The sequence below is a fragment of the Trichechus manatus genome, unplaced genomic scaffold (assembly GCF_000243295.1).
Source record: "Trichechus manatus latirostris isolate Lorelei unplaced genomic scaffold, TriManLat1.0 scaffold00118, whole genome shotgun sequence".
Taxonomy (NCBI): Eukaryota; Metazoa; Chordata; class Mammalia; order Sirenia; family Trichechidae; genus Trichechus; species Trichechus manatus.
This window is the reverse complement of record NW_004444054.1, coordinates 6,410,584-6,427,755: the sequence shown is the minus strand read 5'-3', so window position 1 is coordinate 6,427,755 and position 17,172 is coordinate 6,410,584. Positions and strand designations below refer to the sequence as shown.

Sequence of the window (17,172 nt, the reverse complement as noted above, 5' to 3'; positions counted from 1 at the left end):
CTCTGGATCATTCAAGCTACCAATAACCAACAGTTATTGCTGCTTCATGACTTATCGACTCTACTGTTTCTTCAGGTTATGTGCTCTGCCACACTGCTTGAAATTTTTTTTGACAAATTAGGTCCTACCCCATCCCTTATAACTGGAAGTTAACTGGCTGGGAAAGGTGATAGATGCTGAGTGGGGGGCACAATATTGGCAGAGCGTGCGAGTCTCTCCATCCTAACAGGAAATTGATGTCTGTGAATAGCTCTTCTGGGGCCCATACAAGTGAGGGATGGGAGTAACAAACGTGACCAGCGTTAAAGAATGTCTGTATGTATTAGCTTTGTTGCACCTTTGCGGCAAGTATAAGACTTCAGGCCTCCCAACACATCCAGAATCTTTTCCACTAATAAGCACCTGAAGAAGCAATCCCTCTGGATTTCTCTCTTTATGCAATAGAGTCACCCAGAAGATTACATCTAGAATCAACTATGAATTACACCACTGGGTCTTTGCTACTGCTACTGCCTCTTTTATGATTATAATAAATTACATGCAAAAGAGTATAAGTTCTGCAATTCTTTCTCACCATTGCAATTATAGTTCAACAGTAACATTAATCTTACCCAGACTTCCAGCAAATTAATCGAATGAAACAGTGTGAGAGACCTTTCCAAGTACCATAGCCTGTATATGTGCTTGCATTTTTTTTTTCATTAACATTCCATTTCAACTCCATCAGTTACTATTGTGCAATACAAGGCCTTACTTAGGAAGAAATCCAGAGAAAGAAACACCTGGCAAAGCGTTATTGTACTTGTAAAGGACTTTATATACGGCCTTGAAATATTTGTTGTTTCATCCTTGGGCCATATAAAGCTTAAATGGCTCACCACTGCACTATGCCAAACCTTTGGCATTTTGTACAAATATCCACATGGCTGAATATTTTAAGTTGCAAAGAAGCCAAAGTGGTTTAAAAACTTAAATAAGAAGCCAATGAATCCTGCTTTTCCTTCTCTACCCAAATAAAAGGCACCACGTGAGAAATATTTATGAAGAACCAAAATCTTATCTATCTTAACTGTTATATTCCAAATGAAAGAATGACATAACTGAGGATATATTATACCTTACCCCAAACAGAAACTCGGTAGAAAGCAGAGTACAGAAGAATGGCTGCGTTACTCACATAATTCTTGTGGGGAGAAGTCAGCCCTCAGTCTGTCTAGTTAGCTTTGCAAACCAGATACGAAGTCTGGAATGAAGAGGAGTCAGAAATGAGAGGCATGTAGTCCATGACTGTTGTTGTCGTTAGTGGTCATTGAGTCACGTCTGACTCATGGCGACCTCACGTGTGCAGAGTAGAACTGCTCCATAGGGTTTTCAAGGCTGTGACCTTTGGGATGCAGATCACCAGGCCTGTCTTCCTTGGCACCTCTGCCAATCTATTGGCTAGTAGTCAAGTGCTTAACCATTTGCACCATCCAGGGACTCTGTAGTCCATGACAGAAGATACGATATCTTGGGATCCAAATGCATAAGAAAGCAGAGTCAACGTTATTTATTGGAGTGAAGGGGAGGAGAAGCAGGCTAAGCTCAATGTCACTGAGAAGAGCTTTTCTGCCATTTTAGACCGTGTGTTGTGAGGTCACATCTATAGGTAGTAGCACAGCCAGACTAAATCCCACACCAGTAATCTTACTACCTGTTCTAACTGCTGCACGATGCCCCTTTGCCATTTAAAACATGTAGATATAAGCACACCTCACATTGATAACATAATCTTCAAAATATTAATCTGACAGATAAACAGTTGTCATTTTATTACTTTGTTAATAGGAATGACATTTTAAAATTTTATTTTTTGTGGTTGTTGAGACGATACACAGCAGAACATACACCCATGCAACAATTTCTACGTACAATTTAGTGACATGGATTGAATCCTTTGAGTTGTGCAACCATTCTTGCCCTCCTTTTCCAAGTTGCTCCTCCCTCATTAACATAAACTCACTGCCCCCTAGTTTCCTATCTAATCTTTCAAGTTGCTGTTGTCAATTTGATCCCATAGAGACAGTTTTTGAAAGAGCACAATGCTCAAGGCAAACATTCTATACTAACTAAGCTAAACTATTGTTTGGTTTTAAGAAGACTTCAGTGGATAGTTCTGCTTTAAGGTTTAAATATTATCTCAGGACAATAGTTACTGGGGCTCATTCAGCCTCCTTGGCTCCAGAAAGTTCGGAGTCCATGATAATTTTAAATTCTGTTCTGCATTTTCCCCCTTTTGATCAGAATTCTTCTATAGAATCTTTGATCAAAATGTGCAGCAATGTTAGCCAGGCACCATCAAGTTCTTCCGATCTCCTAGCAGAGGACGCAGATGTTCACGAACCCAATTAGCCACACATTACATGCCTTCCTCCTATTTCTGACTCTCCTTCCTGTGTTGTTCTAGGCAAATGGAGGCCAATTGTTGTAACTTGGATGTCCACTTGCCAGCTTTTAAGATCCCAGAAACTATACAATTAACTAGGAAGGAGAACAGCACCACTAACACTGTATTAGGCCAATTCACTGGGATGTCCCATGAAACCATGATCCTAAACAGCGCTCTTCAAAAAACTAAAAATAGAACTACCACATGACCCAGCAATCTCACTGCTAGGAATATACCCAAGAGACTGGAAAGCAGAGACTCAAACAGATACTTGTAAATCGATGTTCATTGCAGCACTATGCACAAGAGCCAAAAGGTGGAAACAACCTAAATGCCCATCAGCAGATGAATGGATAAACAAAATGTGGTACATACATACAACGGAATGCTGCTCATCCAGAAAGAGAATTAAAGTCTCAATACATGCTATAACATGTATAGAGCTTGCAGACATTATGCTGAGTGAAATAAGTCAATCACAAAAGGACAAATATTATATGACCTCACTTACACAAAAAGACAAAAACAAGCAAATGTAGAGAGACAAGAGTTCATTAGGGAAGGAGCGGGAAAAGAGGGTCATTGCTTACAGGGCACTGAGTTTCAGTTTATGCTGAAAGAATAATTTAAAAAAAAAAAATTTTGGGTTTGTGTTTGTTTTCCCATATTCTGTCAGCAGATAAAGAATCATGATTTGAGGTGCAGAAAAGAGGAAGAAAGGTACATGAAAGGACACTAAGTATTTGCCTTACTCATGGAAGAATTTGGATCTTGGTAACTTTAATTAAATTTGGTATTTTAAACCTTAAACTTGGTATTTTAGCAATGGCACTATGAAGTGGCCATCAAGCAAAGTTAACCAGGTAATTCTGTGACATCTTTTTTGTAATTACATTCCTGGCTCACAATACATGCTCTTCTTGCTGACAATTAACCTCATAAGACAAGTCTGAAAACGATAGTTCTGCAACAAAGCTGCTTCTTCTGTCTCAAATTCCATGAAAGGGCTCAGGAGGGTGGAAGGGACAACACTTGCCCCCAGGCTCTCTCCCACCACTTTCTTACTCTCTATGCATCCTCAGAAGCGAATTTGCTGACTGTTCCCTGCAAAAGTTATTCCCTTTTTAACTCAGTGTTTCTTCCCATGCTGTTCCCCTTACCTGGAATGCTCTTTTTCTAAACCATTATCTGTCTAATGCTACCCATCTCTGCAGGCTCAGTCCAAGCGTCCTTCACTCATTTCATGAAGCTGTCTTCCTCCTCCGGCTCTTAAGACATGCAATCCCTTCTCCTACCACATTATCACCAACGCTCAGCACAGAGGTTCACGAACTCTGTAAAAGCCCAGATACGAAATATTTTAGGCTTTGTGGCAACTACTCAGCTCTGCCTTAGAGCGAGAAAGCAGCCATAGACAGTATGGAGAGAGATGAGCGCGGCTGTGTTCCAAAACATTTTATTTACAGAGACAGAATGCAGGCCTCATGGCGCTAATTTCCTGACCTCTATCTTAGCACACAATAGGGTGGTTAATAAATATTAGATTGATTAAATTGGATTAGAAATGTCACTAACAAAAAATATGATGTATATGTTGACTAAATGCATTCATTACACAAATAAGCACAACGATCAGCCCTATCAGTTTTTGATAAAATCTCGTGTATCCAAGAGGGCAATCACGGGGTTCTGATAAACTATATAACCCCAAAGCCTAGACAAAGACTTATCATTCTGTCTTGCTGATTTTCAATTAAAAAGAAAGTCTGTAAAGTGTGTATCTTCGTTTTTTAGTTCTGCTATAGTAGAAATACAAGCGGATGGCTTTAACAAATAAATTTATTTTCTCATAGTTCAGGTGGCTACAAGTTCGAACTCAGGGTCCCGGCTGTAGGGGAAAGTTTTCTGTCTCTGTGGGCTTTGAGGGGAGGTTCTTGTCTCTTCAGCTTCTGTTCTTTGGTGCTCTTCATGCAGTTTGGCATCTGTCTCCCCCCATCTGGGCTTGCTTGCTTCTGTGCCTAATTTGCTTCTTTTAGATGTCAAAAGTCATTGTTTAAGACAACTCTACACTGATATGGCCTCCTTAACATACAAAAACCCTGTTCTCAAATTGGATCATATCTACAGGTATAAGCTATTGGCATGAAGTTCATTCAGACCCATAGTGACCCTGTAAGACAGAGTAGAACTGCACCATAGGGTTTCCAAAGCTGTAAATCTTTACTGAAGCAGATAGCTGCATCTTTCTCCAGCAGAGTGGCTGGTGGGTTCAAACTGCTGACCTTCTGGTTAGTAGCCAAGCACTTAACGATTGTGCCACCAAGTGTCCTTCATCCACAAGTATAGGAGTTAGGATTTAAGACACATATTTTAGGGGCACGCAATTTAATCCATAACAGTGTGTAATTCCAGCTTTTGGCTGATGGTCAGACCAGGTTGTTTTCTACCAGAATATCTGGCTTACTTTTTATAATGAATGAAATCAGATAAATAATTACTAGAGCCCACATTTCATCTTGCACTGAGCATGTACTGTTTAATAGAAATAAATATATAAGTGTGGTAACAAAATTGTCATAGTTGTCACACATTTCATTTTAAGCTTATTTAAAGAAATTAAGATCAAATTCCTGCCCAATTTTCTATTTTCTTTTCAAATATATTTTGACAATATTTGTTGTAGCCTTCATTATGAAGTTTTCTTAGCCAAAGAATTTCACTAGTTTTCAATTTACCTTACAAAAATTATGCAAAATGTAATCAATATTGCCTGTGTATTTGAATCTATTCCTATTTTGATACAAAGTGTTCTGTTGCCATAGATAAATAATTTAAATAAGATCGTTGACTGGAACTTGTAAAATACATTCACTCTGTCTTACTTCATAGTGAAATACTTTTCTGGACTATGGATTATAAAAATATCAAGTAGTTCAAAAAATACTATCTGGTTATTATTTTCCATTGACTTAATGTCTACCATCTTTCTTTTAAGAGACACAAAACTATTAAATTCAGTTTAGGGATATCTTCTTTCCTCCCTATCTGTCTAACATTAAAACATCGCAAGAAGGAAGGCAAGCTAAAAAAAAGAGAAACAAGGAACATAGATGATTTCACCCACTAGACAGGGAGACATTCTCTTCTCACAGGTCTTTTCAATTCTTTTTACAATTCCCTTCAAGGTATGCAAATTATACTTTTAATTTAGTAAGTACTGCTTTATCATATGACTGATAGATTTAATACTGGATTTAATAGGACATGCAAGTAAGCCAGCAGTTCCAGGCACCTGGCTCCTTTGGCCATCTTTATGAGGACAGACAATGTCCCAAATATAGTGATCAAGTCTAACCACAACATCAAGACATAGAGAAAAGACGCAGCAGATACCATATTCAGTTCTTTGATGACACAAGCTCCCACTCTTTTTGTCTCAGTACTATTGTTAGTAAAATGATAATAGATAACATTTCCATTCCTGGGGTTTTGTGAAAATGTAGGATATACATATAATTTAAGACATTCTAATCCATTTTTATGAGTACAAAGAAAGCAAAACATAAATGGTCTCCTATCTACCTGTTGTTAGTTGCCGTCAAGTTGATTCTGACTCATGGCCACCCCATGTGTGCAGAGTAGAACTGCTTGATAGGGTTTTCAAGGTGGTGACCTTTCAGTAGCAGATCACCAGTTCTGTCTTCCACGGCACCTCTGGGTGGGTTCAAATTGCCCATCTTTCTGCTAGTAGTTGAGCGCTTAACCATTTGAGCCACCCAGGAACTCTTCCTAACTACCTAGACAACATATAAATATTACTGGTCATTCAATAATAATGTTGTTGTTCGGTGCCATCAAGTTGGTTTTGACTCATAGCAACCCTATGTGCAATAGAACGAAACAATGCCTGGTCCTGCGCCATCCTCAGAATCGTCATACTTGAGCCTGTTGTTGCAGCCATGGTGTCAATCCATCTCCTTGAGGGTCTTCCTCATTTTCCCTGACCCTCTACTTTACTAAGTGTGATGTCCTATCAAAGCCATAATAGTGAACCATGAGTTCAAGGTGTGCCCAAAAGATTCATGGAAGACTCCCTGGGAGTATATAGGCTGACTTCTCATTATTGAATCTCTATAACATGATGAAGTTCAGACTTTTGCTTCCAGTATGATTTACCAATTCACTTATCTTTCTCCCATGTGGTATATCATTGAAGAAGGACCACCCCTTCTAAATAAGGAGGAGTAAACAAGTTCATCTTGTGAGGTCTTTTCTTCATCTTATTTGGCTATAGACATAAAAACCATATGAGAAACCAAAATCTAGCACAAATTTCCAGGGTTCTCAAGCATTGACAGATGTAATGGATCAATTCAGGACCCTCAGGACAGAGCAAATCTGAACCCTACTTGCCTTCTCAAAGTACTACCTGAAGAATGCATCAGGGTCCCTCACCACTGGAGAACCCAGCATTTCCCATTGTCGCTAACTTGAATTAGATATCTAATTAGGGCACAGAGAATTTAAAAATATAATGAAAAATCATAATATGTGTTGTGGTGCTTAACTTAAAGTGTTTGGAGGCTTCTCAACTTTTGACCCTCTTTCTGTTCCAAATTAAAAATAAAAAAAAACAAAACTCTGTTAACATGAATAAGTAACGATTCAATTGTCCAAGAATTTACACAGAGTTCAAAATATATAAGTTAAAAAAATACATGCATCATGGGAAACAGATACATAAAAGCAAGAAAATTTAATGATGCGTTTTGGCAATAAAAGGGAGAGATAAGTCATGGCTTAAATTGAAAAATCTCCAGATGGTGGGAATTTGGCATGCTATTATTCTTTGAAAGAATATTCATAGGTAACGGAATTGAAGCAACTTGCTTAATTTATTAATTAAGCCATACTAATTGATAAAAATGAGGACGTGGTTTCTATTTTCTAGGAGCTAAAATGTTAAATTAGTCTCGATTTTTCTTGTCCGTATCACACCCTCTCTTGTGGGGGTGTGTGGTTATGTGTGTTTAAGGACTTAAAACATATGCAATACTGTCTAGAACAAGTCCGATGAAAGAAAACCAAGGGTCACAGAGAACAGAAAGAAAAAATACTCATGAGATTGCAGTACCAAACAAAAAGATGACTTAGACACAAGGGCAAAGGATGATCAAAGAACCAAATAGTGTAAACACAAGCCTCGGAATAATAGTCTCTGCAGATAAATCATTAGTTTTGATGATTCTAGGAGTTTAATGAAAGGAGTTTGAAAAGTGGTAAAAGTTATCTCTGTACGGGAAAAAAAAATTTTAAATGGTAAAAGTTTTTAACACTAACAGCAAAATACATCAAGAGGAGCTAACTAAGTTATCACTGTTGGTGGGTGGATGAAACCCCTCTAATGCTCTGAGTAGGACAGTATACTGGTACAATCCTTCTAGAGAAAGGAAATTGTTTGGGCAATATTTCTTCAAAAGCTCTTAATACACTTTATTCATTCAGATCTATGCATTCCATATCTAGTAGTCATTACTAAAGATTTGTGCAAAATATTCTGCTGCAAGAATGTAAATTTGGGCATTTAGAACTTGAAGAAAATCAGAGACGATACAGATGTCTAATAAAGGAGGAATGGTTAAATTGTTTTGCTGCAATCATACAGTGGAATTCTAGGCAGCCATTCCAATGATCTTGCAGAAGAATGTTGATAGCAAGGAAATATTCATTACATATTGTTCAGCAAATTGGCTTGTTAAAAGACACAGGAAACCTTCTAAAAAAAACCAGCTTTGGAGTCAGAAGGTATGCATTAAGCTTATGTTAAAAGGTCAATAAACTGAAACGTCAGCAGTTCAGAATCACCAGCTGCTCCCAGGAGAAAAGACCTGGCTATCTGCTCCTCTAAATATTACAGCCTAGGAAACCCTATGGGGCAGTTCTACTCTGTCCTATAGAATTGCTGCAATTCAGAATCAGCTTGATGGCACACAACAAACAGCAGTACTTACTCTGGCAAACTGTTCAAATTTCCAACTATTTTTTCCCTATAAAAGGGAATAATTATACTTCTTCCTACCTCATAACAGTTTTGGGAAATTAAAAAGGTAATGCATTTAATGTTCCCAGCTATTCCCTGTTGAATAAGTGCTAATAAATGCTACCAATAGGATAGCATAGCTGGACAATGAATAAGGAAGACCGAAGAAGAATTGATGCCTTTGAATTATGGTGTTGGCAAAGAATATTGAATATATACCATGGACTGCCAGAAGAATGAACAAATTTGTCTTAGAAGTACAGACAGAATTCTACTTAGAAGCCAGGATGGCAAGACTTCGTTTCACATATTTTGGACGTGTTATCAGGAGGGACCAGTCCCTGGAGAAGGACATCATGCTTGGTAAAGTAGAGGGTCAGTGAAAAAGAGGAAGATGCTCAATGAGATGGACTGACACAGTGGCTGCAACCATGGGCTCAAGCATAACAATGATTGTGAGGATGGCGTAGGACCAGGCAGTGTTTTATTCTATCGTACAGAGGGTCACTATGAATTGAGACCGACTCTATGGCACCTAACAACAACATCAACAATAGAAAAGCATAAATACATCATTTGTAAAATAAATACATGTGTATATTTTTTGATGTAACTATTGATACTGAAGAGCCCCCCTCCCAGGGTGGCGAAAATGGTTAAGCACTCAACTACAAGCCAAAAGGTAGGTGGTTCAGACCCACGCAGAGGTGTCTCAGAAGACAGGCCTGGTGATCTGCTTCTGAAACGTCAGAGCCTTGAATACCCTTTGGAGCAGTTCTACTCTGCACACACGGGGTCTCCATGAGTTGGAATAGGCTCTACGACAAGTGACAATGAAGGTTGATACTGATAAGATATGCACACCGTGATAAACCTCAACTCTTTATACGTTTATCTTGACGGCTTTAAGTGTGATTTTTGTTGCGTTTGTTTTGGCGTAACTGCGTTTCCTTAATTTTCTACATGGAGGAGCATATCCATCAGGAGCTCTGTTGCAATAAGAAATCTAAATAAAAAAACCCCAAAATCTCATTTACTTAAAAAAGCAAAAAAAAATTCCCTTTTATTTTATAGATCTCTGGGAAGCCAGCAGAGATACCTGCTAATCATTGTCACTCAGATACTTGGGCTACCGGATTAGCCACCGTAGCAAACACTGAAAATCCCAAGCCGGGGCAGAAGAGAAAAGGGCTCCTTCCTCAGTCTCCGAAAGCTTCTGCTCAGAAGTGACGCACATTGCTTTCGCTGATATTTCACAGTGTGCCCAGGAAGGATCTCTTGTGTAATCTGGCAAGCTGTTCAAATTTCCAACTTCTTCAAAAGGGGTCATGATTACACTTCACCCTACCTCATTATATTTTTGCAAAATTAATCTCAAAATATATTGCTATATATTGCTACTATGACAATAAATGATATGTTTAAGTATTTAGAACTAATGTGCAGCCTGCCATAAGCCATTGTAAGTTTTTGAGCAGAACGTTGATAGGAAAAAAGAGGAGGTACTTTTTTTCTTTTCAGGCAGTAGTAACAGGAATGAATTCTAGTATACCTATAGTGACTATACAGAGCCCTGGTGGTGCAGTGGTTAAGATCTACGGATGCTAATCACAAGGATGGCAGTTCGAATCCACCAGCTGCTCCTTGGAAACCCTCTAGGGCAGTTCTACCCTGTCCTACAGGGGCACTATAATTCGGACTCGACAGCAACGGGTTATATAAGATGCATCTAATTAGATGAAAAGATATTTATGTGGAATAAGGAAATCAAGGAATCATAGGATTAATAGAAAATGTAAGAGCTCTTCAAGTTATTCCTTTACCTTCAAGACATAATCATTATACTTAGTCATCACCAGCAGAAGCAAGTAATCTGATTTAATTTCTGGAGGGAAAACGTCTTCACCCGGCCCCTGAGTACCTTCAGTACAGGCAATCCCTGGAGATACGAATGAGATCCGTTCCTGTGTTTCTGAGGTGAATTTGTAGGCGAGTGGAAACAAGTACATATGGTTCTTATTTAGCCGTACTTTAGTGCAAGAAAAGTCTCGAAGCTTTTCAGTGATTTAAAACCTGCATGTGCAGCAAGTAAAGGTGATTGTGATGAAGAATTTGTTGCGAGTAGGGGTTGGTTCATTCGTTTCAAAGTGAGGGCAAAGTTACATAACATTAAAGGATAGGTATGAATTGTCCGTAAATCGGGCATTTGTAACCCGGGAACTTACTGTATTCTGTTCCACTAGAATTTTTTTTTTCTTTACCCCAGCTGGTGAGCTTATGAGGCTCTCAGGCTTGGGAACTGATGGGCCTTGTAATTGCTTTCCTCACTTATGTACCCACAGCTGCTGTTTCATTCATAAATCGCAAAGCTAATCCTTTAAAATTTTTCATATTGGCTATTTGCTTTAAAAATATTCCATGCCAACAGGTTTGCAGGTGTAGCTCTATGAGACAGGAAGGGTCTCTGATCACTCATCCCAGCACTGGACTGACGGTCATGAATCCTTGGTTTTCATTCTCAGATTTGTTATATTTTGTTACGGTTCCTTGGGAAATCACTTCACTCCTCAATACCTCTCTTTCCCCCCTAGGGAACTAGAAAAGCCTATTATTTATTTCTAAAGTGCTTCAAGAGGCTTAAAGGAATTATAAATGATAAAAAGTACAGTTCTCTGCACAGATTCACTACTTTTTAATACAATAAACTTTAAATATATTTTATTTCTTATAAATGGTAGCTAAGTAAGTTAGTGAAGCTTTATAGAGAGAAGAAACAAATATGTGTTTGAAGAAGAGTAAACCTAGTCAAAGTTTATTAAAAACTGATATATGAAGTTCATAATAATGTTCTTGTACTTGTTCTGTATATTAAATGATTTAGAAACAAATAGAAAACTATTGGTGAATGTATATTCTTAAGGTGATTTTCTATATTTGGGACATATTTTATATGTTTTTCTTATTTTTTCCATTGTATAATTGTTATTTTTAACCTCATAAAATAGAAGCATTTGTAAAAGAAGTGTACATTTTGTTCCACTCTTTGGTTTGAAATATTATGTACATATTCCTATCTGCTTCTATTCTATTTAATTCTACTAGTGACATCAGAGGTTTTCACGATTTTTACAGAACGCTAGTTTCGTAATTTAAATAATGTTTTAAGACATAAGACTGCCAGTGCTTTATCACTTTGCTAAGATAATTGCAAATATCACTCTACCTAAACTTTCCTAAACTAAATATAACTGGAAAGGATTCTTCAGAACAAAAATCTATTTTGAGATAAAGTCTTTCTCTTTCCCTCCCAAGGTTTTCATTTTAGAATAGAATTTTCCCCAGTATTATAATAAATATTTTCAAAGAGAGACTGATTAGCATTCCTGTGTCCATTTGTTTCTTTCTCATGGCTGGGACAAAATATATAAAGCTTTTTGTGAATGTAAAATTGGACCTCTAAGATAATTTTTTTTATATTAGATTCTAAGTGCAGGTAAATAACAATAAACTGAGGGATATTAATGTTCAATCTTTTAGAAAATATTTGAGTATAAGAAAATACTTGTGGATAAATAATCTTGCAGACTTAGGGTTGTCAACATACAGAAACATATGCATAATTAAAAATACAGGAAAAGACAAATGATGGCAAGGATATAGAGAAACTGGAACCCTCATACACTGCTGGTGAGGATGTAAGATGGCACAGTCAAATCGGATAGAAAAACAGTAGAGAGAATCAATGAAACGAGGAGTTGGTTTTTTGAAATGATCAATAAAATTGTTAAAACTCTAGCTAGACCAATAAATGAAAAAAAAAAGAAGATGCAAATATCTAAAATCAGAAATAAAAGTGGGAACATTATGATCAACCCTACAGAAATAACATCATAAGAGAATACTATGAACAATTGTATGCTGTGATGTTAATTTTATGTATCAATGTGGCTAGTCTGTGGTTCCCAGTTATCTGGCAAAACACTAGTGCAGTTGCTGTCCTGGAGTAGTTACCAGTACCAGTTGCCATGAAGTTGACTCTGACTCCTGGTGATCCCATGTGTGTCAAAGCAGAACTGTGTTCCACAGGGTTTTCAGTGGCTGATTTTTCTAAAGTAGATTGTCAAGCCTTTCTTCAAAGGTACCTCTGGGTGAGTTCAAACCACCAAACTTCGGGTTAGCAACTGAGCATGTTAACTATTTTTGATGCCCCACAACTCCATAGAGTAGTTATATGTGGCTAAATCAGTTGGCCTTGGGTAGAACAGATACCCTTCTGTAACATTATGTAATGTAATACAGTCTATTGTGGTGTAGTGTAACGGAATGTAATATGAATGACCTTCAATAATGTAATGCAGTATAATATAATATAATGCAGTGTAATCCATCAGTAGTAAAGAGAGGTTCTCTGGGGTGTGGTCTACCTCCAGACTATAAACAGATATTTTGGCAGAACTCTCACTTCACTCTTCTGCACTCTTTCTGTAGCATGGCCTATGCATTTTGGGACTTACCAGCTCCCACAACTGCATAAGCAAATTTCTTGAGTAAATCTCTCTCTTTATCGCTCTCTCTGTGTGAGATATAGGGATATAGAGAAATCTCATCTGTTTTGTTTCTCTAGAGTACCCTGACTAAGGTATATGCCAACAAATTGGATAACCTAGATTAAATGGACAAACTTCTAGAAATGCATAAACTTCCTATACTGACTCAAGAAGAAATAAATGATTTCTACAAACTCAGAGCAAACAAAGAGATTGATTCAAGTCAAAACACTTCCAAAACAGAAAAGCCTTGGACTAGATGGCTTCACTGAGGAATTCTACCAGACATTTATAAAAGAAGTGACCCAAATGCTTCTAAGCTTTCCCAAAAAACAGAAGAGAGGGAACACTTTCTAACTCATTATATGAGGCTTGCATTACTTTGATACCAAAGCCAGACAAAGATACCACGAGAAAAAAAAAAAAAAATTTACAGACCAATATCCCTTATGAACATAGAAGTGGAAATCTTCAACAAAATACTAGCAAACCAAATCTAAAAGTGTATTAAAAGGATTATAAACCATGATCAAGTGAAATTTATCCCAAGAATGCAAGAGTGGCTCAACATTAGAAAATCAGGCAATGTAATAAATCATATTAAAATAACAAGGGAAAAGAAGTACATGATCGTCTCAATGGACACAGAAAAGGCATTTAACAAAATCCAACATCCTTCCATGACAAAAATACTCAACAAGCTAGGAATAGAAGGGAAATTTCTCAACTTGATGAAGGACACTTATGAAAAAACAACAGCTAACATCATAGTCAATGGTGAAAGACTGAGAGCTTTCCTCTTAAGATCAGGAACAGACAACGATGCCCACTCTCACCACTGCTATTCAGTATATTGTACTGGAAGTACTAGCCAGAGCAACCAGGCAAGAAAAAGAAATAAAATGTATTCAAATTGGAGAGGAAGAAGTAAAACTATCCCTTTTCACTGTTGACATGATCCTATATATATAGAAAACCCCAAAGAATCCACAAGAAAGCTACTACAGTTATGTGGCAGGATACAAGGTCAACACACAAAAATCAGCTGGGTTTCTATACATCAGCAATGAGCATTCTGAAAAGGAAATTAAGGAAACAATTCCATTTACAATAGCATTTAAAAGAATAAAAATCCTAGGACTAAATTTAACCAAATAAGTGAAAGAACTTGTACACTGAAAACTGTAAAACAGTACTGAAAGAAATTAAAGAACTCCTAAGAAAATGAAAGGACAATCTATATTCATGGATTGGAAGATTTCATATTAGTATGTCAATAGTTTCTATATATTCAATGCCAAACAGTCTACAGATTTAACACATTTCCCATCAAAATTTCAACAACCTTCTTTACAGAAATGGAAAAGTCAGTCCTCAAATTTGTATGGAACTGTAGTTTAGAATGACATCTAAATGGCCTGGAATAACCAAAGAAATCCTGAAAAAGAACAAAGTAGGAGAACTTACCTTTCCTGATCTCAAAGCTTCCTATAAAGCTATAGTAATGGTACTGGTATAATGATAGATATATAGACCAATGGAATAGAATTGAGAGTCCAGAAATAAACCCACACATTTGCGGTCAATTGATTTTTGACAAGGGCATTAAGGCCATTTAATGAGGAAAAATACTCCCTTTAATAAATATTGCTGGACAACTGGATTTTCATATGTAAATAAATAAATAAAATAAAGCTGGACCCATACTTCATACCATATACAGAAATCAGTTAAAAATAGATCAAGGACCTAAATGTAAGAACTAAAACCATAAACCTCTTAGAAGAAAACATAAGTGTAATGCTTTGAAACTTCGTATATAATAATGGATTCTTAGATATGATCAAAATTGGTTGCCATCGAGTAGATTCCGACTCATAGCAACCCTATAGGAAAGAGTAGAATTGCCCCATAGAGTTTCCAAAGCTGTAGATCTTTATGGAAGCAGACTGTGACATCTTTCTCCTTCGAAGAGGCTGGTGAGTTCAAACCACTGACCTTTTGGTTAGCAGCCGAACACATAACCACTATGCCACCAGGGCTCCAAAAACATAAGCAACAAAATAAAGAGTAGATAAACAGGGCTTCATCAAAATTTAAAACTTCTGTTCATTAAAGGACTTTACAACACAGTAGGGACAACCTAGAGATTGAAAAAAAATTGGGGGAAACAATGTATCTAATACTCATAGCAACACTATAGGGCAGAGTAGAACTGCTCGAAAGGATTTCCAAGGCTGTAATCTTTAGGAAAGCAGATTGCCACATCTTTCTCCCACAGAGCGGCTGGTGGGGTTGAACTGCCAACCTTTTGGTTAGCTGCTGAGTGCTTAACCACTGCGTCACCACATGCTGGTGAGGATGTGGAGAAATTGGAATCCTTATCCACTACTGGTGAAATTGTAAAATGGTACGGCTGCTGTGGAAAACAGTTTGAAGGTTTCTCAAAAAGTTAAACATACACTCACCGTATTATCCAGCAATTCCACTCCTATTTCTTGAAAGCAAGAAAATAAACAAACACATGTATACCAATACTCACTGCAGCATTATTCACAATAGCCAAAAGATGAAAACAACTTAAATGTTCTTCAACAGATGAATGGATAAACAAAATGTGGTCTGTACATACAACAGAATGGTACTTTGCCATAAAGAGAAATGAAGTCGTGGGACATGCTAAAACATGGATGAACCTCGAAAACATTATGCTAAGTACAATAAGTCAGTCACAGAAAGACACATAGTGCATGACCCCACTTTTATGAACTATCAAGACTAGGCAAATGTATAGAGACCAAAGTTTATTAGTGGTTTCCAGGGGTGGCAGGGTGGGGGAAATAGGGAGTCCCTGCTGAGGGAACACTGATCTTCTGTGAACGGTGATGAAAAAATTTGGAAATGCCTGGTGGTGACAGTTGCAAAGCACAAGGAACATAATGTTGCTGAACTGTACGTGTAAAAAATATTGAAAAGACAGATGTATGGTTCTGTGTATATACATACATACACTAACCACAACAAAAAATTGTTTTAAATGGCACAGTCACCTTGAAAACCGTTCGGTAGTTCCTCAGAAAGTTACACATAGATTCACCATATGACCCAGTAGTTTTACTCCTAAATATACATATGTCATATATATATGCATAAATCTCCAGATAAATAAAAACATACATCCACACAAAATTCATACATGAATGTTTACAACAGCATTATTTGTAATAGCTAAAAAACAGAAATAACACAGATGTCCATCCAATTATAAAAAGACAAATGTGGTATAATCGTGCAACGGGAGGTTATTCAGCCATAAAAACGAATGACGTAGTGTACATGCTGCAATGCAGATGAATCTTAAAAATGTTACGCTAAGTGAAGGAAGCCAGATAGAAAGTCCACATACTGGATAGTTCCGTTTATATAAAATGTCCAGAAGAGACAAACCCATAGAGACGGAAAGAAGGGGGACTAACTGCTAAGAGCATAGGGTTTCTCTTTGGGATGATGAAAATATGCTGGAGTTAGTGGTGAAAGTTGCACATTTCTGTGAATATATTAAATGCCACCAAGTCGTGCATTTAAAATGCTGAATTTTATAATATACAAATTACATCTCAATTAAAAAAATACATTTTTTTAAGAAGAAAACTACAACAAAAAGTGAAATTTCTGATCTAACATTAAGGCAGAGAAAGTTTTTCTCTTTTTCCTCTTTAGTTAACAAAATTTGTAGTAACTTCACTGACCAGTTTCACCAAAAGCATATTTCATATTGACTTTGCTATTTTCATCTGAGAGGTGAAATTGTATTTCTTATTTTGATAAATCAAAAAGAATGGAACCAGCTTTCCTCTAGATGGATTCTTCTTTCTCCTCCAATTTGTACTTGTCTGGTACCAAGAACACACCTGAGTCCACACGCCTTCTAAAACAACGAAAGCTTATTCACAGCTACAGCCCAAAAGCCAACAATCCTCTAAACAATGTTATTTGGTTTCAGAAATGTCAGTGGACAATCAGGCAGTCTCATTCAGAAAGCTTTGATCGCACATCTGAACTGTTAAAAATAAATAAACTGAATGAATTGTTACAGACCTCAGAGGTAAAGGAGATGGTGACAGTGAGTGTGTGAGTAAGTGAGTGCCTGAATGAGT

At 37.2% G+C, this 17,172-nt stretch overlaps 1 protein-coding gene across 4 annotated transcripts in view; it reads right to left on the bottom strand.

Annotated features, from left to right (window-relative positions):
• The window catches only part of ITGBL1 (integrin subunit beta like 1), a 311,082-nt gene that overhangs the window by 101,332 nt on the left and 192,578 nt on the right, over nucleotides 1-17,172 (bottom strand). The window lies entirely within an intron of this gene.